At 48.6% G+C, this 25,035-nt stretch overlaps 1 protein-coding gene and 1 pseudogene across 1 annotated transcript in view; one reads left to right on the plus strand and one right to left on the minus strand.

The window, feature by feature from the left end:
- LOC139272598 (ALK tyrosine kinase receptor-like) overlaps positions 1-25,035 on the plus strand; it is a 1,661,561-nt gene that overhangs the window by 473,370 nt on the left and 1,163,156 nt on the right. The window lies entirely within an intron of this gene.
- LOC139274393 (U2 spliceosomal RNA) lies at positions 13,361-13,492 on the minus strand (annotated as a pseudogene).

Consider the following 25,035-nt stretch of genomic DNA (forward strand, 5'->3'; position numbering starts at 1 on the left):
TTTTTGCCCACTCACTTAGCCTGTGGCTGAGCTGTGCTGCAACTTCATCTACCCACCCTTGTTCCGCATCCCTTGATACCCTCACCCAAAATAAAACCCATCAGTCTTGAAATTCCCAACACCTACAGTGTTTTGAGCAGCTAGTTCCATATTTCCACTAACCTTTGTGTGAAGAAATGCTTTCTGATTTCGCTCCTAACTGGCCTACCTCTAATTTTAAGATAATGTCTCGTTATACTGGATTCCCCCACAAGAGGAAATAGTATCTCTGTATGTTCTCTATCTAGCAGGACTTTCAACAGTTCAGGTGCCTGGCTGCCCTTGTGTATGTTTGTGGGGGCAAATGGCTGCCCAGACATCCTATCAGCCCAGCCATGGTCCCCATCAGCCACCTGTGTAAGGGGACCCATTGTCCAAATGTTTAACAATTCTAATTTTGCTGGAATCCAGGCCATCGTGTTGGCATCTTACAAGCTGGATGACGGCCAAAGGTGGAGCAAGGAGTGCAGATTCTCCAAACCAGATGTTTCCACTCCTCAGCCTCAATTGGGACTTAGCGCTTGTGTGGAAGAGGGTATGCCCAGTGAGGTAAGGCATACGATCTGCACAAAGGTGCATGTGGGCCCCACCCATGCGGTATAAACCAGGCAAGTGGCCTGGATTCCTGAAGACTAGGATTTTTTTTTTAAGGATAAATCCCTTATAGAGGGAGCCAATGGGGACCTTGGCTGGGATCGAGGGAGCCCCCCCGCCGCCCCCACCCCCAACCAGGGCTGCCAGAATCTCTGACAGTTATGCACAGGCAGGCACGAGAGATGTACACAACATGATGGCCGACATGTGCACAAGTGTCCTGTTAACATGAGTTGCCCTCCCACTAACCTACAAATTCTGGCGGAGTTAGCACTGGAGGGCGCTGTTGGGTGCAACCCTGGCAAAACTGAGTATTTCATCAAAATCCCAGAATAACACAATGGCAAGTGCAGCTACATCACACATCAAGTATTGTGTATATGTGTTCTGTGGACTGAACTTTGAAAGAGTTTTTGACACAGGTGAGATAAAGTTTTTTAATACTCATCATTATGCGGGCACCTTTATTATGAGAAGGACATCAATGGTATCGTAAAAATGGCTATCATGAGAAATGGAGATGTTCTGCTGGCCAATAAACCACTTTCCTGAGATTAGGGTGAAGACAGAGGGGCGGTATCCTTCTGTGCCCATGTGGGAAGTCCCGCCCCCAGTGCGGAATGCCCTTTGCGCCCCTCAAACAAGGCGGAGCGCTGTCTCAGGCAATCCACGTCATTTCAGCATTGTCCCGAGGCGTGGGTGCAGCGCAGAGATCAGCGCACACTGAAGAGGTCAGCACTACGCTGATGCTCCGTGTAGCGCTGGTGCTCCACAATGCCCCTCCCCTTCATTTAAAGGGGAGGGCCGCTGCGCACCCTGCAGGTTCTTCGGTGGCCACCACTGGGCCACCAGGGACAACCCCCACCGGGCCAGCAGCCCGGCACTCAAAGAGGTGTGCCAGGTTGCAGGATGGCGGCCCTGTCAAGATGAGGGCCGCCATTGACGGGCCGACGGAAGAGTCGGCCGGCAAAAAAAAAGGCGGCTCGGGGCGCACACGGCCTCCCGTTTAAGGGGGCAAAGTGGGCGTGGACATCGGCCCGCGCCAGCCTTGCATCCCGCAGGACAATCTCCCCCGCGGGGTGCAAAGGGGTTGGCACGGGGCGGTGAGGGGTTGGTGTGCACGGTGATGACATCATCAGACAGGCCCACGCAGGCCCAGGGCTCAAATCGCGAGGCGTGGCACCAACTTCAAATCGGCTCCCAAATCTCCAGGGCAGTTTTGCCCCAGGCGCAACCGACACCCACCCCCAGGCAAAAAGGCAACTGGGCCCCGTTAGTGCCTCCCGGTGGCGCAAACAGGGTGCAAGAAAGGGCCAATTTTGGCCCGAGAGTATTGTATATTTTTTATTGTATATTTTTTATTGTATAATTAATCACCATTGGTTAGCTGATGCTGAGTACCAAACATAGGATAGGGGTTGCTTTATTCCTGACACTGAGATCCTTTGCAAAAATTCAGCCAATAGTTTAGTGTTAGAAAAATGTTTATTTACCTCTGTTGGCCAGGTATCTATTACTCTTCATATAAGTCAATAAAACCTCGATTAGATTTACTACTTTGTGAGCTCTCCCAGGTATCCATATATGTTCTTAATATAAACCATCTCTTCCCTGAAATATATCACTCATCTATAATCATTCCCAAATATCCATTGTTTCTGCATTTTACCAAAATTAGATTGTATTTTCGTGAAGCTTTTTTTTTCAAGTTCAGAAACTCGGGCCATGAGATTCTTGTGACCTTGAATGTCAGAAAGCCTCCAGGTTACGATATAATTAGCAGTTACATTGACGTTTCCAGGACTGAGCAGAGAGAGAGGCCCTACAAGTCTGTGCTTTCTTTCTAGACTTTTCTCATCTCTACACGTCTGTACTTTCCTTCACACTCTATTTTTCTGTTTTATGTGTTTGCCCTCAGCACATAAGAACAGAAGAACATACGAAATAGGAGCAGGAGTAGGCCATACGACCCCTCGAGCCTGCTCCGCCATTTAATAAGATCATGGTTGAACTGATCATGGACTCAGCTCCACTTTCCTGCCCGCTCCCCATAACCCCTTATCCCCATATCATTTAAGAAACTGTCTATTTCTGTCTTAAATTTATTCAATGTCTCAGTTTCCACAGCTCTCTGAGGCAGCGAATTCGACAGATTAACAACCCTCTGAGGGAAGAAATTTCTCCTCATTTCTATTTTAAATGGGCGGCCCCTTATTCTAAGATCATGCCCTCTAGTTCTAGTCTCCCCCATCAGTGGAAACATCCTCTCTGCATCCACCTTGTCAAGCCCCCTCATAATCTTCTACGTTTTGATAAGATCACCTCTCATTCCTCTGAATTCCAATGAGTAGAGGCCCAACCTACTCAACCTTTCCTCATAAGTCAGCCTCCTCATCCCCGTAATCAACCTAGTGAACTGCCTCCAAAGCAAGTATATCCTTTTGTAAATATGGAACCCAAAACTGCACACAGTATTCCAGGTGTGGCCTCACCAATATCTTATATACCTTTTTAGACTTCCCTGCTTTTATACTTCGTCCCCTTTGGAATAAAGGCCAAGATACCATTGGCCTTCCTGGTCACTTGCTTTACCTGCATACTATCCTTTTGTGTTTCATGCACAAGTACCCCCAGATCCCACTGTACTGCAGCACTTGGAAATCTTTCTCCATTTAAATAATCACTTACTCTTTAATTTTTTTCTGCCAAAGTGCACGACCTCACACTTTCCAACATTATACTCTATCTGCCAAATTTTTGCCCACTCACTTAGCCTGTCTATATCCTTTTGCAGATTTTTTGTGTCCTCCTCACACATTGCTGTTCCTCCCATCTTTGTATCGTCAGCAAACTTGGATACATTAAACTTTGTCCCTTCTTCCAAGTCGTTTGTATAGATTGTAAACAGTTGGGGTTCCAGCACTGATCCCCGCAGCACCCCACTAGTTACTGATTGCCAACCAGAGAATGAACCACTTATCCCAACTCCCTGTTTTCTGTTAGTTAGCCAATCCTCTATCCATGCTAATATATTACCCCCAACCCCGTGAACTTTTATCTTCTGCAGTAACCTTTTATGTGGCACCTTGTTAAATGCCCTCTGGAAATCCAAATACACCACATCCACTGGCTTCCCTTTATCCACCCTGTCGGAGATTGGGGCTGTGCATTCCGATGTTAGAACTATTGGCTCCATCCACAGGATTTCTTCTTTTTCCCCTTTCCAGTCTTTTCCACTCTTCTGAAGACGGAATGTTATACCTGGATAAGGTTCCCATGGGCACTGGTGTTCCCTGGCACATTAGCCAAAGGGTCATTCGTCATGTGTGATTCTCATTGTTATACTCATAATAAATGGTCAGACCGAGTACTGTGTGTAATGAGCAAGTTGTGACCTTAGCTCCTTTATTGTAGTTCCAGAGTGCAGGTACATCGTGGGTAACCTGCTTCTATACAGTGCTCCCAAGGGATGCTGGGATCCCTTGGGACTCCAATAGGTAGGCCCTCTGGTGGACAGGTGTGATGCAGGTTACAAGGAAAGAAGGGGTTAAATACATAACATCACTCCCCCGTGAAGTCAACAATAAACTAATTTACAAGGTGAGACGATCTGGGGCTTTGCGCTCCCTTGTCGATCGTCTCAGAACAAATGCGGGTGTGGTTGGGTTGGTCAGTTCTTCATTGGGCTGTTGGGCAGCCGACCTTGCCGGGCTGCTGGGGATGATGAGTTCTGTTTCGTGTTCAAATGTGATGCCAATTGCTACTTGTGTGTGTGTTGGAAGGTCAAAGTTGGTGGTGTCCTCTTCAGGTTGTTTGTAGCTGTTGGTGAACCGCAGTTTAATTTGGTCCAAGTGTTTTCTGTGCGTTTGTTCATTGGTCAGTTTGACCTGAAACACTCTACTCCCCTCTTTGGCTGTGACCGTGCCCGTGAGCCATTTGGGACCATGTCCATAATTGAGCACAAACACAGGATCATTGATCTCAATATCGCGTGACAAATTTGCGCGGTCATGGTACACACTTTGTTGATGCTGCTTGTCCTCCATGTGATCATGTAAATCAGGATGGACCAGTGAGAGCCTTGTTTTAAGCACCCTTTTCAGGAGCAGTTCAGCTGGGGGAATCCCGGTGAGTGAGTGGGGTCTGGTGCGGTAGCTGAACAGTACTCGGAACAGTACTCAGCCATGAACTCATTGAATGGCGGTGCAGGCTAGAAGGGCCGAATGGCCTACACCTGCACCTATTTTCTATGTTTTCTATGTTTCTAACCGGGTCTGCAGGGAGCCTTCCGACACGCATTTCAAGCTTTGCTTGATGGTCTGAACTGCCCGTTCTGCCTGGCCATTGGATGCGGGCTTGAACGGCACAGATGTGACATGTTTGATCCCGTTGCGGGTCATGAATTCTTTGAATTCAGCACTGGTGAAGCACGGCCCATTGTCGCTGACTAGGGCATCAGGCAGGCCGTGCATGGCAAATATAGCTCGTAGACTTTCAATGGTGGCCGTGAACATGCTTTAAGACATTATTGCACATTTAATCCACTTTGAGTAAGCGTCCACGACAACCAAAAACATTTTGCCTAGGAATGGGCCCGCATAGTCTACATGGATCCTCGACCACGGTTTGGATGGGCAGGACCACAAACTTAGCGGTGCCTCTCTGGGTGCATTGCTCAACTGAGAGCAAGTGTTGCATTGGCGCACACATGACTCTAAATCTGAGTCGATGCCAGGGCACCACTCGTGGGATCTGGCTATGGTTTTCATCATCACAATGCCTGGGTGAGTGCTGTGCAGTTCACAAATGAATGTGTCTCTGCCTTTCCTGGATAAGACTACGCGATTGCCCCAAAAAAGACAGTCCGCATGTAGGAACAGCATCTTTGCGTCTGTGGAATGGCTTAATCGCATCCTGCATCTCCACTGGGACACTGAACTAGCTCCCATGGAGGACACAGTTTTTTACCAGGGACAGTAAAGGATCTTGGCTGGTCAGGTCCTGATCTGGCGGGCCGTAACGGGGGATTTTTCATTCTCAAATGCCTCCATGACCATAAGCAAGTCCACTGGCTGTGCCATTTTCACCCCAGTGGTGGGCAATGGTAGCCGACTGAGAGCATCTGCACAGTTCTCTGTGCCGGGTCTGTGGCGGATTACATAGTTGTATGCCGACAGCGTGAGCGCCCATCTTTGGATACGGGCAGAGGCATGGATATTAATCCCTTTGCTCGCCGAGAATAGCGATATGAGCGGCTTGTGGTCAGTTTCAAGCTCGAACTTGAGGCCAAAAAAGTACTGGTGCATTTTTTTTACCCCGTAAACGCACGCCAAAGCCTCTTTTTTAACCATGCTGTAGGCCCTTTCGGCCTTGGACAAACTTCTGGATGCAGACGCAACTGGTTGCAAAATTCTCGATTCATTAGCCTGTTGTAACACACACCTGACCCCTTATGACGATGCATTGCAAGCTAACACCAATCGTTTACATCGGTTATACAGGACAAGCAGTTTGTTAGAACACAATAAATTTCTGGCTTTCTTAAAGGCAGTCTCTTGTGAATTCCCCCATACCCAGTCGTCTCCCTCGCGCAGTAGCGCAAGTAGGGGTTCTAGCAGGGTGCTTAACCCAGGTAGAAAATTACCGAAGTAGTTAAGGAGTCCCAGCAACGATCGCAGCTCCATCACATTCTGTGGTCGCGGCACGTTCTTGATGGCCTCCGTCTTGGCGTCAGTGGGTCTGATGCCGTCTGCTGTGATTCTCCTTCCTAATAATTCGACGTTTTGTGCCAGGAATATGCACTTCGAGCATTTCAACCTAAGCCCCACGTGATCCAACCGACTAAGAACCTCCTCCAGATTCTTCAGGTGCTCCATGGTGTCCCGACCTGTAACCAATATGTCGTCCTGGAAGACTACTGTGCAAGGAACCGACTTTAGCAGGCTCTCCATGTTCCGCTGGAAGATCGCTGCGGCCGACCGAATCCCGAACGGGCACCTGTTGTAGATAAACAGATCTTTGTGCGTGTTGATGCAGGTGAGGCCTTTCGAAGGTTCCTCCAGCTCCTGCGCCATGTAGGCCGAGATCAGGTCCAGCTTGGTGAATGTCTTCACTCCAGCCAGGGTCGCGAATAGGTCGTCTCCTTGGGTAGCGGATACTGGTCCTGCAGCGAAAAACGGTTAATCGTTACTTTATAGTCCCCGCAAATTCTAACCGTACCGTCCTCCTTGAGTGCCGGAACAATTGGACTGGCCCAGTCGTTGAATTCCACCGGCGCGATGATGCCTTCACATTGCAGCCTGTCCAGCTTGATTTCCACTTTTTCACGCATCATGTACGGTACTGCCCGAGCCTTGTGGTGGATGGGTCGCATACCAGGAACCAAATGGATCTGCACTTTCGCCCCGAGAAGCTTCCAATGCCTGGCTCAAATAACGAAGGGAATTTGCTTAGAACCTGGGTACATGCGGTGTCGTCGACGGACGAGAACGTTCAGATGTCGTCCTAGTTCCAGCGGATTTTTCCCAGCCAGCTTCTGCCAAACAACATGGGGCCATCCCCTGGCACAATCCACAGCGGCAGTTCGTGTACTGCTCCATCATAGGAGACTTTGACTTCAGCGCTGCCAATTACAGGGATTAGTTCCTTTGTGTAAGTCCTTAGTTTGGTATGAATGGGGCTGAGCTTGGGCCTGTGTGCCTTCTTTCCCCCACAGCCTGTCGAAGGCTGTTTTACTCATTATGGACTGACTTGCCCCTGTGTCCAGCTCCATAGACACTGGAATACCGTTCAGTTCAACTTTCAACATTATTAGTGGACATTTCGTCGTGAACGTGTGTACTCTACCTCCTCCGTACGAGTTTCCAATTCTGTCTGATCCACTGTGGATCGATCTTCCTCTGCAATGTGGTGGTTTGCAGGGTTTGCAGCTCGCCTGCACATTCGTTGGAGGTGTCCCATTGTTCTGCAGCCATTGCATGCATAGTGCTTAAAGCGGCATTGATGGGGCCGATGATCACCTCTGCAGCGCCAACAGGGTGTTAACTGCCTCGCATTAACAGATGATAACAGACTCTGGGTCAATTGAGGTCGGGCCACAGCAGCCGGCGTGTACGTTCTGCCATGTACATTTCTGCTCAAAACCAACATTACTTTATGTACAGTATTGGCCGAACTTCTTTGTTCTGCGAAATCTTCTTGGTGTTGTCACTGGTGGACATAAATGCCTGGACTATCATTATGGCTTGCCTCAGATTCGGAGTTTCTACAGTCAACAGTTTGTGAAGGATTGTCTCATGTCCGATGCCCAGTACAAAAAGGTCACTGAGCATTTGTTCGAGGAATCTCTCAAACTCACAATGTCCTGCAAGGCGCCTTAGTTCGGCGACGTAGCTCGCCACTTCCTGGCCCTCCGATCGTTGACACATGTAGAACCGATATCTCGCCATCAAAACGCTTTTCTTAGGATTTAGGTGCTCCCCGACCAGCGTACACAATTCTTCATAGGATTTCTCTGTTGGTTTAGCCAGGGCCAGGAGATTCTTCATGAGGCCATAGGTTGTTGCCCCACAGACAGTTAGCAGGATCGCCCTTCGTTTGGTCGCGTTCTCGTCCCCTTCCAGCCCGTTGGCCACAAAATATTGGTTGAGTCTCTTCATGAAGGCCTCCCAATCGTCCCCCTCTGAGAACTTCTCCAGGATACCGACTGTTCTTTGCATTTTCACGCAGTTGTTCTTTACCTTGTCGCCAATTGTTATACTCATAATAAATGGTCAGACCGAGTACTGTGTATAATGAGCAAGTGTGACCTTAGCTCCTTTATTGTAGGTCCAGAGTGCAGGTACCTCGTGGGTGGTACTGTGCTCCCAAGGGATGCTGGGATCCCTTGGGACCTAAAAGGTAGGCTCTCTGGTAGACAGGTGTGATGCAGGTTACAAGGGATTAAATACATAACACTTATCATCATAGGCAGTCCCTCGGAATCGAGGAAGACTTGCTTCCACTCTTAGAATGAGTCCTTAGGTGGCTGAACAGTCCAATACGAGAGCCACAGCCCCTGCCACAGCTGGGACATACAGTCATTGAGGGTAAGGGAGAGTGGGACAGGTTTGCCGCATGTTCTTTCCTCTGCCTGTGCTTGTTTTCTGCATGCACTTGGCGAAAAGACTCGAGCCGCTCAGCGCCCTCACAGATGCACTTCCTCTAGGGCGGTCTTTGGCCAGGTGTCGGTGGGGATGATGCACTTTATGAGGGAGGCTTTGAGGGTGTCCTTGTAACATTTCCTCTGTCCACCTTTGGCTCGTTTGCCGTAAAGGAGTTCCGAGTAGAGCGTTTGCTTTGGGAGTCTCATGTCTGGCATGTGGACAATGTGGCATGCCCAGCGGAGCTGATCAAGTGTGGTCAGTGCTTCAATGCTGGGGATGTTGGCCTGGTCGAGGACACTAATGTTGGTGCGTCTGTCCTCCCAGGGGATTTGTAGGATCTTGCGGAGGCATCGTTGGTGGTATTTCTCCAGCGACTTGAGGTGTCTGCTGTACATGGTCCATGTCTCTGAGCCATACAGGAGGGCGGGTGTTACTACAGCCCTGTAGACCATGAGCTTGGTGGTAGATGTGAGGGCCTGGTCTTCAAACACACTTTTCCACAGGTGGCCGAAGGGTGCACTGGCTCACTGGAGGCTGTGTTGAATCTCCTCATCAATGTCTGCTTTTGTTAATAAAAGGCTCCCGAGTTATGGGAAATGGTCCACGTTGTCCAGGGCTGTGCCGTGGATCTTGATGACTGGGTGGCAGTGCTGTGTGGCGAGGACAGGCTGGTGGAGGACCTTTGTCTTACAGATGTTTAGCGTAAGGCCCATGCTTTCGCACGCCTCAGTAAATACGTTGACTATGTCCTGGAGTCGTCCGCATACTGTAGCTCGACAAAAGAGGTTGGGGTGGCCTCTCCGACATAATTTAGTGCCTCAGCGGGGATTCCATCTGCTCCCATAGCCTTGTTGTTCTTGAGCTGTCTTATGGCTTTTCCTACCTTGTGCAACGTTGGGGTCTCACTGAGGTGGTGGCGGGTCGCATGCTGCGGGATGGAGTCGAGAACACTCGAATCAAAGGCAGAGTCTCGATTGAGGAGATCTTTGAAGTGTTCCTTTCAGTGGGCCCTGACAGCCTCAGTGTCCTTGATGAGTGTTTCCCCGTTCTTAACCAGCAGTGGGGTGGGGCCTTGGGTGTTTGGCCTATAGGTGGCCTTGACTGAGATGAGGAATCCTCGCACATCATGGCTGTCGGCCAGTTGTTGTATCTCCTGTGCTTTCTCTATCCACCATCTGTTCTTTAGGTCCCGGGTTTTTTGTTGGACCTCAGCCTTGAGCTGCCTGTAATGTTGCTTTGCTGCTCCCGAGTTGGGTTGTTGCTTAAGGCTCAGAAATGCTCTGTGCTTGTGATCTATTAGTTCTTGGATATCCTGATCATTCTCATCAAACCAGTCCTAGTGTTTTCTGGTTGAATAACCAAGCATCTCTTCGCAGGCACTGGTTATAGAGGCCTGGAGGGCACACCACATGCTGTGGGCATTCTGCGTCTCAGGGGTCATCAAGGCACGCCAGGTTAGCTGTGAGGTGCTGGCTGTACAGGGGTCTCTTAGCAGAGTCTTTAAGTGCCCCGGGATTGACTTTTTTGCAGCACTGCTTCTGCTGTCCCCTCCGCTTTGGGGCTTTGGTGATTTTAGAGAGCGTGTGTCAATGGCCTATTCAACTGTCACCGAGGAAGGCATCACAGTCACTCTGGGGGAGACAAAAACTAGGGGCCATAAGTATAAGACAGCCACTAATGAATTCTTTCGGAAATTCAGGAGAAACGTCTTTACCCAGAAAGTGATAAGAATGTGGAACTTAGGAGTGGTTGAGGCAAATAGTGTAGATGCATTTAAGGGGATGCTAGATAAACACATGAGGGAGAAAGGAATTGAAGGTTATGCTGATGAGGTTAGATGAAATGGGGTGGGAGGAGATTCAAGGAGCATGGACCAGTTGAGCCAAATGGCCTGTTTCTGTGCTGTACATTCTATGTCATTCTATATAGGCCTGACATACACCAATGTACTTTCCAACAGGGGGTCATTGGACAGCAATTAAGAACAGGAAAGCTGGTGGATTTTTGCTCACTGTAGCTCAGGAATCTTATGCCAATTGTAGCAGCCCAACTGCTAGGCCAACTAAGACCAAGGGTCGAACCTGGGGCCTTCCATGTCTGTAAGATTTGGATCTACATCAGGTTGTGCCTTTGCCCACAAACTATTAGGGCAGCTACACTGTTGTTACATAAGGCAACTACAATGGAAGCTCCCTGTTATCTGCCTCTGGGAAATTCGTCGCTAGAGTCCTCCGCAACCGTCTTCTCCCTGTGGCTGAGGAGCTGCTTCCGGAGTCACAGTGCGGATTTCGTTCCGTGCGGGGCACAACGGACATGATTTTTGCAGCGCGACAGCTGCAGGAAAAATGCAGGGAACAACACCAGCCCTTATACATGGCCTTCTTCGATCTTACAAAGGCCTTTGACACTGTCAACCGCGAGGGTCTATGGAGCGTCCTCCTCCGTTTCAGATGCCCCCAAAAGTTCGTCACCATCCTCCGCCTGCTCCACGACGACATGCAGGTTGTGATCTTTACCAACGGATCCATCACAGACACAATCCATGTCTGGACCCGGGTCAAACAGGGCTGCGTCATTGCTCCAACCCTCTTCACAATCTTCCTCGCTGCCATGCTCCACCTCAGTCAACAAGCTCCCCGCTGGAGTGGAACTAAACTACAGAACCAGTGGGAAGCTGTTTAACCTTCGTAATCTCCAGGCCAGGTCCAAGACCATCCCAACCTCTCTCGTCGAGCTACAGTACGCGGACGACACCTGCGTCTGCGCACATACAGAGGCTGATCTCCAGGACATGGTCGACATATTTACTGAGGCATACGAAAGCATGGGCCTTATGCTAAACATCCGTAAGACAAGCGTCCTCCACCAGCCTGTCCTCGCCGCACAGCACTGCCCCCCAGTCATCAAGATCCACGGCGCGGCCCTGGACAATGTGGACCATTTCTCATACGTTGGGCGTCTCTTATCAACAAGAGCAGGCATTGAAGACGAGATTCAACACCGCCTCCAGTGCAGCCTTCGGCCGCCTGAGGAAAAAAGTGTTTGAAGACCAGGCCCTCAAATCTGCCACCAAACTCATGGTCTAAAGGGCTGTAGTAATACCTGCCCTCCTGTATGGCTCAGAGACGTGGACCATGTACAGTAGACACCTCAAGTCGCTGGAGAAATACCACCAACGATGTCTCTACAAGATCCTACAAATCCCCTGGGAGGACAGACGCACCAACATTAGCGTCCTCGACCAGGCCATCATCCCCAGCATTGAAGCACTGACCACACTTGATCAGCTCCACTGGGCAAGCCACATAGTTCACATGCCAGTCACGAGACTCCCAAAGCAAGTGCTCTACTCGGAACTCCTTTACAGCAAACGAGCCAAAGTTGGGCAGTGGAAACGTTACAAGGACACTCTCAAAGTCTCCCTGATAAAGTGCAACATCCCCACCAACACCTGGGAGTCCCTGGCAAAAGACCGCCCTAAGTGGAGGGCATGCATCCGGGAGGGCACTGAGCACCTCGAGGCTCATCACCGAGAGCATGCAGAAATCAAGCTCAGGCAGCGGAAAGAGCGTACAGCAAACCAGTCCCACCCACCCTTTCCCTCAACTTGCGACAGGGACTGTGGTTCTCGTATTGGACTGTACAGTCACCTGAGAACTCATTTTAAGAGTGGAAGCAAGTCTTCCTTGATTCTGAGGGACTGCCTATGATGACAAAAGGTAGGATTAACACTTGGGGTTTACCTATTCCAGATTCCAGTGCTTGCTGCTGAGGTACACTGAAAATCCTGATCTCAATTCTTTAACCTACTGGCTTAAGCAACAAAAATAGAGCATCATATCACGATTGGTGCTGCAGTGACATTATGCTGGTGTGGATTGTGTTTGGCAGTATGAATTAATCATCATTAATATAAATTATACTTATGATAAATGTTTAGTTTAGAATTGACATATAATCCACAGCATGACAACGCACCACTAGACAATCGATTAGTGCAGCATACAAATGAAAACAGTCATGAATAGAAGCATCACAGCCTTCATATTAACATGAGTAACAACAGGCCAAGGGATAATTAGTAAAAATCAATGTCTCAGTTAGATGAAACAGGAGAGAGTGCTGCAATATTATGAATAACTAACCTACTGTTTCTGAATTATTTAGGGCAGTTAGTGCATGCAAACTCTTCTTCTGCAGGGGATTGGAGCTGAAAGTTCAGACAGGGCATTGACAGGTGGCGTGAAAAGAAATAAATAGTATGCAGCAACATCAAATAATTTGAAGGGATTAACACGAGAGGGACAACACATAAACACATGAGGGAGAAAGGAATAGAAGGTTGTGCTGATGGGGTTAGATGAAATGGGGCAGGAGGAGCATAATCACCAGCATGGACCACTTGGGCCAAATGGCCTGTTTCTGTGCTGCACACTCTATGTCATTCTGCTGCCTACACAAATGTACTTTTTTTTTAATTTTATTTATTTATTTTTTTTAATCCAATTTCGTTCCAGATCAACTCTAACGCCAAAGATCACTTTGCGCCAATGTGTTTGATCTTAGGCCAAAAGGCCGAGAGGCGAAGTTGCACCGTTCCTGGAAATATTGCAATACCAGGTCGGTGCATGGAGTGGACGGGGCATGCCCCTGATCCAGCTCCCTGTCCAAAAATCACAAATGTACATTCCAGCAGCAGGTCATTGGATAGCAATGAAAAACAGCAAGCCTGGTGGACTTTTGCTCTCTGTAGCTCAGAAATGCTCATCTCTGTGAGGGTGGGCACGGGGAGGGGGTGGAGGGAGAGTATCATATCTGTCAAATATAGGCTCCTTAGTTATATCTTGGAGGAGCGCCTGTAATCTTAGGTTTAAAAAAACGAAGTTGAAAATATTGGGAAATGCTCATGTTGCAATTTGCATGATTATTACAATGACTGAGTGAGCCCTGATAGAAACATAGAAACATAGAAAATAGGTGCAGGAGTAGGCCATTCGGCCCCTCGAGCCTGCACCACCATTCAATAAGATTATGGCTGATCATTCACCTCAGTACCCCTTTCCTGGCTTTCTCTCCATACCCCTTGATCCCTTTAGTCGTAAGGGCCATATCTAACTCCCTCTTAAATATATCTAACAAACTGGCATCAACAACTCTCTGCGGAAGAAATTCCACAGGTTAATAATTCTCTGAGTGAAGAGGTTTCTCCTCATCTCGGTCCTAAATGGCTTACCCCTTATCCTTAGACTGTGTCTCCTGGTTCTGGACTTCCCCAACATCGGGAACATTCTTCCTGCAGAATTTTATATGTTTCTATGAGATCCCCTCTCATCCATCTAAACTCCAGTGAATAAAGGCCCAGTCGATCCAGTCTCTCCTCATATGTCATCCCGGGAATCAGTCTGGTGAACCTTCGTTGCACTCCCTCAATAGCAAGAACGTCCTTCCTCAGATTAGGAGACCAAAACTGAACACAATATTCCAGGTGAGGCCTCACCAAGACACCACAGCTGCAGCAAGACCTCCTTGCTCCTATACTCAATCCTCTATCTATGAAGGCCAACATGGCATTTGCCTTCTTCACTGCCTGCTGCACCTGCATGCCAACCTTCAATGACTGATGTACCATGACACCCAGGTCTCGTTGCACCTCCCCTTTTCCTAATCTGCCGCCATTCAGATAATATTCTGTCTTCGTGTTTTTGCCCCCAAAGTGGATAACCTCACATTTATCCACATTATACTGCATCTGCCATGCATTTGCCCACTCTCCTAACCCGTCCAAGTCACCCTGCAGCCTCTTAACATCCTCCTCACAGCTCACACTGCTACCCAGCTTAGTGTCATCTGCAAACTTGGAGATATTACACTCAATTCCTTCATCTAAATCATTAATGTATATTGTAAATAGCTGGGGTCCCAGCAGTGAGCCCTGCGGCACCCCACTAGTCACTGCCTGCCATTCTGAAAAGGACCCGTTTATCCTGATTCTCTGCTTCCTGTCTGCCAACCAGTTCTCTATCCACGTCAGTACATTACCCCCAATACCATGTGCATTAATTTTGCACACCAATCTCTTGTGTGGGACCTTGTCAAAAGCCTTTTGAAAGTGCACACCTGTGGTATGAGTCGAGGACAGGACTGTACTGGGTTAAAGAGACCCCTGATTTAACTTCAAATTCCTGGGCCGATTTAACTTTCTCCACCCGGGGAACAGGGGGCGGCAACAGACAATAAAATGGCGTCAGGTCGCTTACCGCTTCCTTTACACTGGCGTCTGGCCACCGCTATTTTGGGTACGGTCCTAAGATTCAGGCAGGAGGGCACTAGTAATATGCAAATTGGTGAATGATGGTGTACATAGGACCCAGATGGCAATTTTGAGGTACAAATGGCTGGAGCCTATGCTGCACATGCTTCGCCCACTTGTACCAGGCAGTTAGCGGCTTTACCAACAATCCTTAAAGGAAGAAAGAAAGACTTGTATTTATATAAATACAAGTTGTTGTTATATAGCACCTTTCATGACCACTGGACATCGCAAAGCACTTTACAGTCAATTAATTACTTTTTTTTGAAGTGTAGTCACTGTTGTAATGTAGGAAACGCAGCAGCCAATTTACGCACAGCAAGCTCCCACATCATCATCATCATCATCATTGAGTATGGTCAGTGCTTCGATGCTGGGGATGTTGGCCTGGTTGAGCTCGTACTTCTTTGACCTTACAAAGGCCTTTGACACTGTCATCCACAAAAGTCTATGGAGCGTCCTCCTCCATTTGGGATGCCCCCAAAAGTTCATTACCATCCTCTGCCTGCTCCATGACAACATGCAGGCCATGATCCTTACCAACGGATCCATTACAGACCCAATCCACGTCTGGACCTTGAGTCAAACAGGGCTGCATCATCGTTCCAACCCTCTTCTCAATCTTTCTCGCTGCCATGCTCCATCTCATACTCAACAAGCTCCACGCTGGAGTGGAACTAAACTACAGAATCAGTGGGAACCTGTTCAACCTTCGTTGTCTCCAGGCCAGATCCAAGACCACCCCAACCTCTGTTGTCGAGTTACAGTACACAGGACGACGCCTGCGTCTGCGCACATACCAGAGGCTGAACCCAAAGTCATAGCTCCCACAAACAGCAATGTGATAATGACCAGATAATCTGTTTTAGTGATGTTGTTTGAGCCAGGACAATGGAGATGACTCCCGTGCTCTTCAAAATAGCGCCATGGGATTTTTTACATCCACCTGAGAGTGCAGACCTGGTTTAATGCCTCGTCCGAAAGACGGCACCTCCGACAGTGCAGCGCTCCCTCAGTACTGCACTGGAGTGTCAGCCGAGATATTTGTGCTCAAGTCTCTGGAGTGGGACTTGAACCCACAACCTTGTGACTCAAAACCGAAAGTGCTACCCACTAAGCCACAGCTAAAACAGCTGAAAGTTGCTTAGTAAATGGGCCAAGAAGTGTTTAATTTTTGTTTTGCTGGGGCCAAGACGAGGAGGAAAACTCCTCCTCGGCCTACAAAAAAACCTCCCATCCACTGCCTAAGGACATCTCCCCACCCCAGCACCAACGGTTGACCAGCTGATTTCCTGGCCTTCCATGACCAGTGAGCTGTAGTCAGGTGCCATCGAGGGGTCCACAGCTCGTTGGTGGAAAGTGAAACGAACCCCTGACTCAGGCTTCACTGCGGAAAAAGCAGTAGGTGGGGGTGCAGTTAAAATTGCCCATTTCCCTGACTGGGCTCACAGGTCATGAATAGTCACCAAACTACCGGGGCTATGCAAACCCCAGTGTGAGGCATTACCTTCAGGAGAGAAGGGGAGAAACTGGAAGAGGAAGGTAAATGTAACCACATTGACGGGATAAACCTTTCTTACGTCTGTTGAAGGCGTAATCTTAATCTGCTATACTGCCAAAATAATTTGGGATGGGGGTGGAAATAGTGGGAGAATGAGGCAACGAGGCTGACTGTTGCCTACCCACCTGACTTTAATTATTTTTCACCTGACCCCACTGTGATGGCTACTGGCTGCCTCTTCCTCAGCTGCTGTATGTACACGGCAAGAGAGAGGCGAGTCCTGCCAAGTTGCTGCATCAGTGGAAGGCCCACTGATGTCCATTATGGCTGGAGAGGAATATAGAAACAGGAGTAGGCCATTCAGCCCCTCGTGTTCTGCTATTCCACGACATCTTGGCTGATCTGTATTTCTCCTTTGCTCCATACTCCTTGATACTCTTGCCCAACAAAAATCTATTGATATAAAAACAGAAAATGCTGGAAATGCTCAGCAGGCCAGGCAGCATCTGTGGAGAGAGAAACAGAGTTAACGGTTCAGGTCGAAGACACTTCGTCAGAACTGGGGAAAGTTAGAGATTTTAAGCAAGTGTAGGGGCAGGGAAAGGGGCGAGGGGGGGAAGAACAAAAGGGAAGGTCTGTGATAGGGTGGGAGGCAGAAGAGATTAAAATATAAAAGGATGATGATGCAAGGCAAATGGAGATGGTAATGCGGCATGTTAAGAAACAAAGGATGAGTCTAGATGAGGTGTAAATGAAAATGGCAGAATCATTGCCAGCTATCATGGTGGGGGCGGGGGTGGGGGGGGGCGCGGAGATTGTTGATGACTGTTGAACTCAATGTTGAGTCCTAAAGGCTGTAAAGTGCCTAACCGAAAGAATACTGGGTGAATCCCAAATATGGAGGGTGGAACTTCTGTAGGAATCCACGTGGAATAAGTCGGAGACAGAGACCGTTGCTGATGAAAGAGATGTGGCTGTGAAAGCAAGGTTTGGTAGATACCTGATCAAACACACGAAGGGAAACAGAAAGCAATGAAGATGAACAAGGTAAAAGAGACAAACGGAAATCCTGTCTGAGGGAAGAGCAGAACATCTTCAAGGTGGGCATTCCTGGAAGAGAAGTGGCAGTGAATTAAACACGAATACAAACACAAAATACTGCGGACGCTGGAAATCTGAAATAAAAACAGAAAATGCTGGAAATACTCAGCGGGTCAGGCAGCATTTGTGGAGCGAGAAACAGAGTTAATGGTTCAGGTCAAAGACCCTTTGTCAGAACTGGAAAACGTTAGAGATGTAACAGGTTTTTAAACAAGTGTAGGGGCAGGGAAAGGCTGGAGGGGAGGAAAGGACAAAAGAGAAGGTCTGTGATCCATTGATCTCAGTCTTGAACACTTCAATTGACCAATCATCCACAGCCATTTGAGGGTGAGAGGCCTATAAAAGGCCGCGCGGTCGGGAGGTGCGTCGCTGATCCGGGAGTCCGTGAGTTCGGCGAGAGGCCTATAAAGGCCGCGAGGTCGGGAGGTGCGTTGGTGAGTCGGGAGTCCGTGAGTTCGGCGAGAGGCCTATAAAAGGCCGCGAGGTCGGGAGGTGTGTCGCTGATCCGGGAGTCCGTGAGTACCGCGAGAGGCCTATAAAGGCCGCGAGGTCGGGAGGTGTGTCGCTGAGTCGGGAGTCCGTGAGTTCGGCGAGAGGCCGATAAAAGGTCGCGAGGTCGGGAGGTGCGTCGGTGAGTCGGGAGTCCGTGAGTTCGGCGAGAGGCCTATAAAAGGCCGCGAGGTCAGGAGGTGCGTTGGTGAGTCGGGAGTCCGTGAGTTCGGCGAGAGGCCTATAAAAGGCCGCGAGGTCGGGAGGTGCGTTGGTGAGTCGGGAGTCCGTGAGTTCGGCGAGAGGCCTATAAAAGGCCGCGCGGTCGGGAGGTGCGTCGCTGATCCGGGAGTCCGTGAGTACGGCGAGAGGCCTATAAAGGCCGCGAGGTCGGGAGGTGTGTCGCTGAGTCGGGAGTCCGTGAGTTCGGCGAGAGGCCGATAAAAGGTCGCGAGGTCGGGAGGTGCGTCGGGAGTCCGTGAGTTCGGCGAGAGGCCTATAAAGGCCGCGAGGTCGGGAGGTGCGTCGGTGAGTCGGGTGTCCGTGAGTTCGGCGAGAGGCCTATAAAGGCCGCGAGGTCGGGAGGTGTGTTGCTGAGTTGGGGGTCCGTGAGTTCGGCAAGAGGCCTACAAGTGGCGTGCTTGTGCAGCTACAGGGAGAAGGCAAAAAAGAAGTAGAAAGAAATAGAAAGGTGACGTCACAGCCAAGGGGGTAAGTGATTGGTAAGTAGTTTTCCTTTTTTCTTTTCTATATCAGTGAGTAACTTTTAATACTGTTGTTGCCAATATAAGTGTATACAAGGGTTAAGTCATGGCAGGAGAGCTCGGACACATGTTATGCTCCTCCTGTACTCTGTGGGAATTCAAGGACGCCTCCGGTGTCCCTGACTACTACGTGTGCGGGAAGTGTATCCGCCTCCAGCTCCTGACGAACCGCGTTGAGGAACTGGAGCTGTGGGTGGATTCACTCTGGAGCATGCATGATGCTGAGAATGACGTGAATAGCACATTTAGTGAGTTGGTCTTACCGTAGGTAAAGGGTACACAGCCAGATAGGGAATGGAAGACCAACAGGAAGAGCAGTGCAAGGACGGTAGTGCAGGGATCCCCTGCGGTCATCCCCCTGCAAAACAGATACACCGCTTTGAGTACTGTTGAGGGGGATGATTCATTAGGAGGGAACAGCAGCAGCCAAGTTCATGGCACCATGAGTGGCTCTGCTGCACAGGAGGGCAGGAAAAAGAGTCGGAGAGCGATAGTGATAGGGGATTCAATTGTAAGGGGAATAGATAGGCGTTTCTGCGGCCGCAACAGAGACTCCAGAATGTTATGTTGCCTCCCTGGTACAAGGGTCAAGGATGTCTCTGAGCGGGTGCAGGACATTCTGAAAAGGGAGGGTGAGCAACCAGTTGTCGTGGTGCATATAGGTACCAATGACATAGGTAAAAAATGGGATGAGGTCCTACGAGGCAAATTTAGGGAGCTCGGAGTTAAATTAAAAAGTCGGACCTCAAAAGTAGTAATCTCAGGATTGCTACCAGTGCCACGTGCTAGTCAGAGTAGGAATCGCAGGATAGCTCAGTTGAATACCTGGCTTGAGGAGTGGTGCAGAAGGGAGGGATTCAAATTCCTGGGACATTGGAACCGGTTCTGGGGGAGGTGGGACCAGTACAAACCGGATGGTCTGCACCTGGGCAGGACCGGAACCAATGTCCTAGGGGGAGTGTTTGCTAGTGCTGTTGGGGAGGAGTTAAACTAATATGGCAGGGGGATGGGAACCTATGCAGGGAGACAGAAGGAAATAAAAAGGAGGCAGAAGCAAAATATCGAAAGGAGAATAGTAAAAGTGGAGGGCAGAGAAACCCAAGGCAAAAAACAAAAAGGGCCTCATTACAGCAAAATTCTAAAGGGGCAAAAACAAGCCTGAAGGCTCTGTGCCTCAATACAAGGAATATTCCGAATAAGGTGGGTGAATTAACTGCGCAGATAGCAGTTAACGGATACGATGTGATTGACATCACGGAGACATGGCTCCAGGGGGACCAAGGCTGGGAACTCAACACCCAGGGGTATTCAGCATTTAGAAAGGATAGACAGAAAGGAAAAGGAGGTGGGGTGGTGTTGCTGGTTAAAGATGAAATCAATGCAATTGTAAGGAAGGACATTAGGCTGGATGATGTGGAATCGGTATGGGTGGAGCTGCGGAATTCCAAAGGGCAGAAAACGCCATTGGGTGTTGTGTACAGACCAGCAAATGGTAGTAGTGAGGTTTGGGACAGCATCAAACAAGAAATAAGGGATGTGTGCAATAAAGGTACAGTAGTTATCATGGGCGACTTTAATTTACATATTGATTGGACTAACCTAACTGGTAGCAATGCGGTGGAGGAGGATTTCCTGGAGTGTATTAGGGATGGTTTTCTAGACCAATATGTCGAGGAACCAACCAGGGAGCTGGCCATCCTAGACTGGGTATTGTGTAATGAGAAGGGACTAATTAACAATCTTGTTGTGCGAGGCACCTTGGGGAAACGTGACCATAATATGGTAGAATTCCTTATTAAGATGGAGAGTGACAAAGTTATTTCGGAAACTAGGGTCCTGAACTTAAGGAAAAGTAACTTCAACGGTATGAGGTGTGAATTGGCTAGAATAGACTGGCAAACGATACTAAAAGGGTTGATGGTGGATAAGCAATGGCAAACATTTAAAGATCACATGGATGAACTTCAGCAAATGTCCATCCCTGTCTGGAGTAAAAATAAAACGGGGAAGGTGGCTCAACCGTGGCTAACAAGGGAAATTAAGGATAGTGTTAAAACCAAGGAAGAGGCATATAAATTGGCTCGAAAAAGCAACAAACCTGAGGACTGGGAGAAATTTAGAATTCAACAGAGGAAGACTAAGGGTTTAATTAAGAGGGGGAAAATAGAGTACGAGAGGAAGCTTGCAGGGAATATAAAAACTGACTGCAAAAGCTTCTATAAATATGTGAAGAGAAAAAGATTAGTAAAGACAAACGTAGGTCCCTTGCAGTTGGATTCAGGTGAAATTATAATGAGGAACAAAGAAATGGCAGACCAATTGAAGCAATACTTCAGTTCTGCCTTCACGATGGAATATACAAATAACCTTCCGAAGGGGACAGTGGGTCCATTGAGAAGGAGGAACTGAAGGATATCCTTATTAGGCAGGAAATTGTGTTTGGGAAATTGATGGGATTGAAGGCCGATAAATCCCCGGGACCTGATAGTCTGCATCCCAGAGTGCTCAAGGAAGTGGCCCGAGAAATAGTGGATGCATGGTGATCATTTTCCAACAGTCTATCGACTCTGGATCAGTTCCTATGGACTGGAGGGTAGCTAATGTAACACCACTTTTTAAAAAAGGAGGGAGAGAGAAAATGGGTAATTATAGACCGGTTAGCTTGACATCAGTAGTGGGGAAAATGTTGAAATCGATCATGAAGGACGAAATAGCGGTGACAGGATCGGACCAAGTCAGCATGGATTTATGAAGGGAAATCATGCTTGACGAATCTTCTGGAATTTTTTGAGGATGTAACTAGCAGAGTGGACAAGGGAGAACCAGTGGATGTGGTGTATTTGGACTTTCAGAAGGCTTTTGCCAAGGTCCCGCACAAGAGATTGTTGTGCAAAATCAAAGTACATGGTATTGAGGGTAACATACTGATGTGGATAGGGAACTAGTTGGCAGACAGGAAGCAGAGAGTCGGGATAAACGGGTCCTTTTAAGAATGGGAGGCAGTGACTAGTGGAGTGCCGCAGGGCTCAGTGCTGGGACCGCAGCTCTTTACAATATACATTAACGATTTGGATGAAGGAATAGAGTGTAATATCTCCAAGTTTGCAGATGACACTAAACTGGGTGGCGATGTGAGCTTTGAGGAGGACGCTAAGAGGCTGCAGGGTGACTTGGACAGGTTAGGTGAGTGGGCAAATGCATGGCAGTATAATGTGGATAAATGTGAGGTTATCCATTTTGGGGGCAAAAACACAAAGGCAGAATATTATCTGAATGGCGGCAGACTAGGAAAAGGGGAGGTGCAACAAGACCTGGGTGTCTTGGTTCATCAGTTACTGAAAGTGAGCACGCAGGTACAGCAGGCGGTAAAGAAGGCAAATGGTATGTTGGCCTTCATAGCTTGGGGATTTGAATATAGAAGCAGGGAGGTCTTACTGCAGTTGTACAGGGCCTTAGTGAGGCCTCACCTGGAATATTGTGTTCAGTTTTGGTCTCCTAGTCTGAGGAAGGACATTCTTGCTATTGAGGGAGTGCAGCCAAGGTTCACCAGACTGACTCCAGCGATGGCTGGGCTGTCATATGAGGAGAGACTGGATCAACTGGGCCTTTATTCACTGGAGTTTAGAAGGATGAGAGGGGATCTCATAGAAACGTATAAAATTCTGACGGGACTGGACAGCTTAGATGCAGGAAGAATGTTCCCGATGATGGGGAAGTCCAGAACCAGGGGACATAGTCTTAGGATAAGAGGTAAGCCATTTAGGACTGAGATGAGGAGAAACTTCTTCACTCAGAGAGTTGTTAACCTATGGAATTCCCTGCCGCAGAGAGTTGTTGATGCCAGTTCACTGGATATATTCAAGAGGGAGTTAGATATGGCTCTTATGGTTGAAGGGATCAAGGGGTATGGAGAGAAAGCAGGAAAGGGGTACTAAAGGAATGATCAGCCATGATCTTATTGAATGGTGGTGCAGGCTCGAAGGGCCAAATGGCCTACTCCTGCACCTATTTTCTATGTTTCTATGTCCCTTCAGCTGCCTAGGCCCCAAGCTCTGGAGTTTCTTCCCTTACCTCTCTTTCCTCCTTTAAGTCGCTCCTTTAAAACCTTCTGCCCTAATATCTCCTTATGTGGCTCGGTATCAAATTTTGTCGATAATACTCCTATAAAGCGCCTTGGGACATTTTACTCTGTTAAGGTGCTTTTTAAATACAAGCTGTTGTCGTTGATGAGATAGTTCCAGATTTACTTTAACCTTTGTGTGACAAAGTGCTTCCTGATTTCACTCATTACTGACCTAGCTCCAAATTTAAAATTATGCTACCTTGTAATGGATTCCCCAACCTGAGAAAATAATTACTCTGAATCCACCCCATCAAACCTCTCCCGTGTTAACACCCTTGATTAGGTCACCCCTAACCTTCGAAACCCAAAGGAATATAATCAAAGTTTGTCCAACCTGTCCTGATTATTTAACCCTTTAAGCCCTGCTATCATTCTGTTGAATCTGCGCTGTACCTCTTCCAAGGACAAGATATCTTTCCTGAGGTGCGGGAATGGTAGAAAAGTGGTAACGTCACTGAACCAATAATCCAGAGGCCTGGACTAATGATCCAAAGACATGAGTTCAAATCCCACCACGGTAGCTAGGAAATTTAATTTCAGTTAATTAACTAAATCTGGAATAAAAAGCTAGTATCAGTAATGGTGACCATTAAACGACCGGATTGTCATAAAACCCATCTGGTTCACTAATATCCTTTAGGGAAGGAAATCTGCCATCTTTACCCAGTCTGTCCTATATGTGACTCCAGGCCTACAACAATGTGGTTGACTTAACTGCCCTCTGAAAAGGCCTAGCAAGCCACTCAGTTGTACACAACCGATATGAAAAAGAGTAATAAGAATAAAACCGGACGGACCACCCGGCATCGACCTCGGCTATGACAACGGCACACCCAGCCCAGTCCCACCCTGCACCAACATCTAGGGACTTGTGTCAAAATTGGGAGATCTGCCCCACAGACTCGTCAAGCAACAGCCTGACATTGTTGTACTCACAGAATCATACCGTTCAGCTAACGTCCCAGACTCCTCCATCACAATTCCTGGGTATGTCCTGTCCCACCGGCAGGACAGACCCACCAAGGATGGTGGCACAATGGTATACAGTTGGGAGGGAGTGGCCCTGGGAGTCCTCAACATTGACTCCGGACACCATGAAGTCTCATGGCATCAGGTCAAGCATGGGCAAGGAAACCTCCTGCTTATTACCACCTACCACCCTCCCTCAGCTGATGAATCAAAACTCCTCCATGTTGAACATCACTTGGAAGAAGCACTGAGGGTAACAAAGGCACAGAATGTACTCTGGGTGGGAGACTTCAATGTCCATCACCAAGAGTGGCTCGGTAACATCACTACTGACCGAGCTGGCCGAGTACTGAAGGACGTAGCTGCCAGACTGGGACTGCGGCAGATGGTGAGAGAACCATCACGAGGGAAAAACCTACTTGACCTCGTCCTCAACAATCTACCTGTCGCAGCTGCATCTGTCCATGACAACGTTGGTAGCAGTGACCATCGCACAGTCATTGTGGAAACAAAGTCCCGTTTTCACACTGAGGACACCCTCCATCGTGTTGTGTGGCACTACCACCGTACTAACCACCATATGGCTCAGAGTCATGGACCATGTACAGAGGACACCTCAAGTTGCTGGAGAAATACCACCAACGATGTCCCCGCAAGATCCTATAAATCCCTTGGGAGGACAGACGCATCGACATTAGCGTCCTCGACCAGGCCAACATCCCCAGCATTGAAGCACTGACCACACTTGATCAGCTCTGCTGGGCAGGTCACATTGTCTGCATGCCAGACACGAGACCCCCAAAGCAAGTGCTCTACTCGGAACTACTTCACAGCAAATGAGCCAAAGGTGGGCAGAGGAAACGTTACACGGACACCCTGAAAGCCTCCCTGATAAAGTGCAACATCCCCACCGACACCTGCGAGTCCCTGGCCAAAGACCGCCCTAAGTGGAGGAAGTGCATCCGGGAGGGCGCTGAGCACCTCGAGTCTTGTCGCCGAGA

Source organism: Pristiophorus japonicus, chromosome 9 (assembly GCF_044704955.1).
Source record: "Pristiophorus japonicus isolate sPriJap1 chromosome 9, sPriJap1.hap1, whole genome shotgun sequence".
Taxonomy (NCBI): Eukaryota; Metazoa; Chordata; class Chondrichthyes; family Pristiophoridae; genus Pristiophorus; species Pristiophorus japonicus.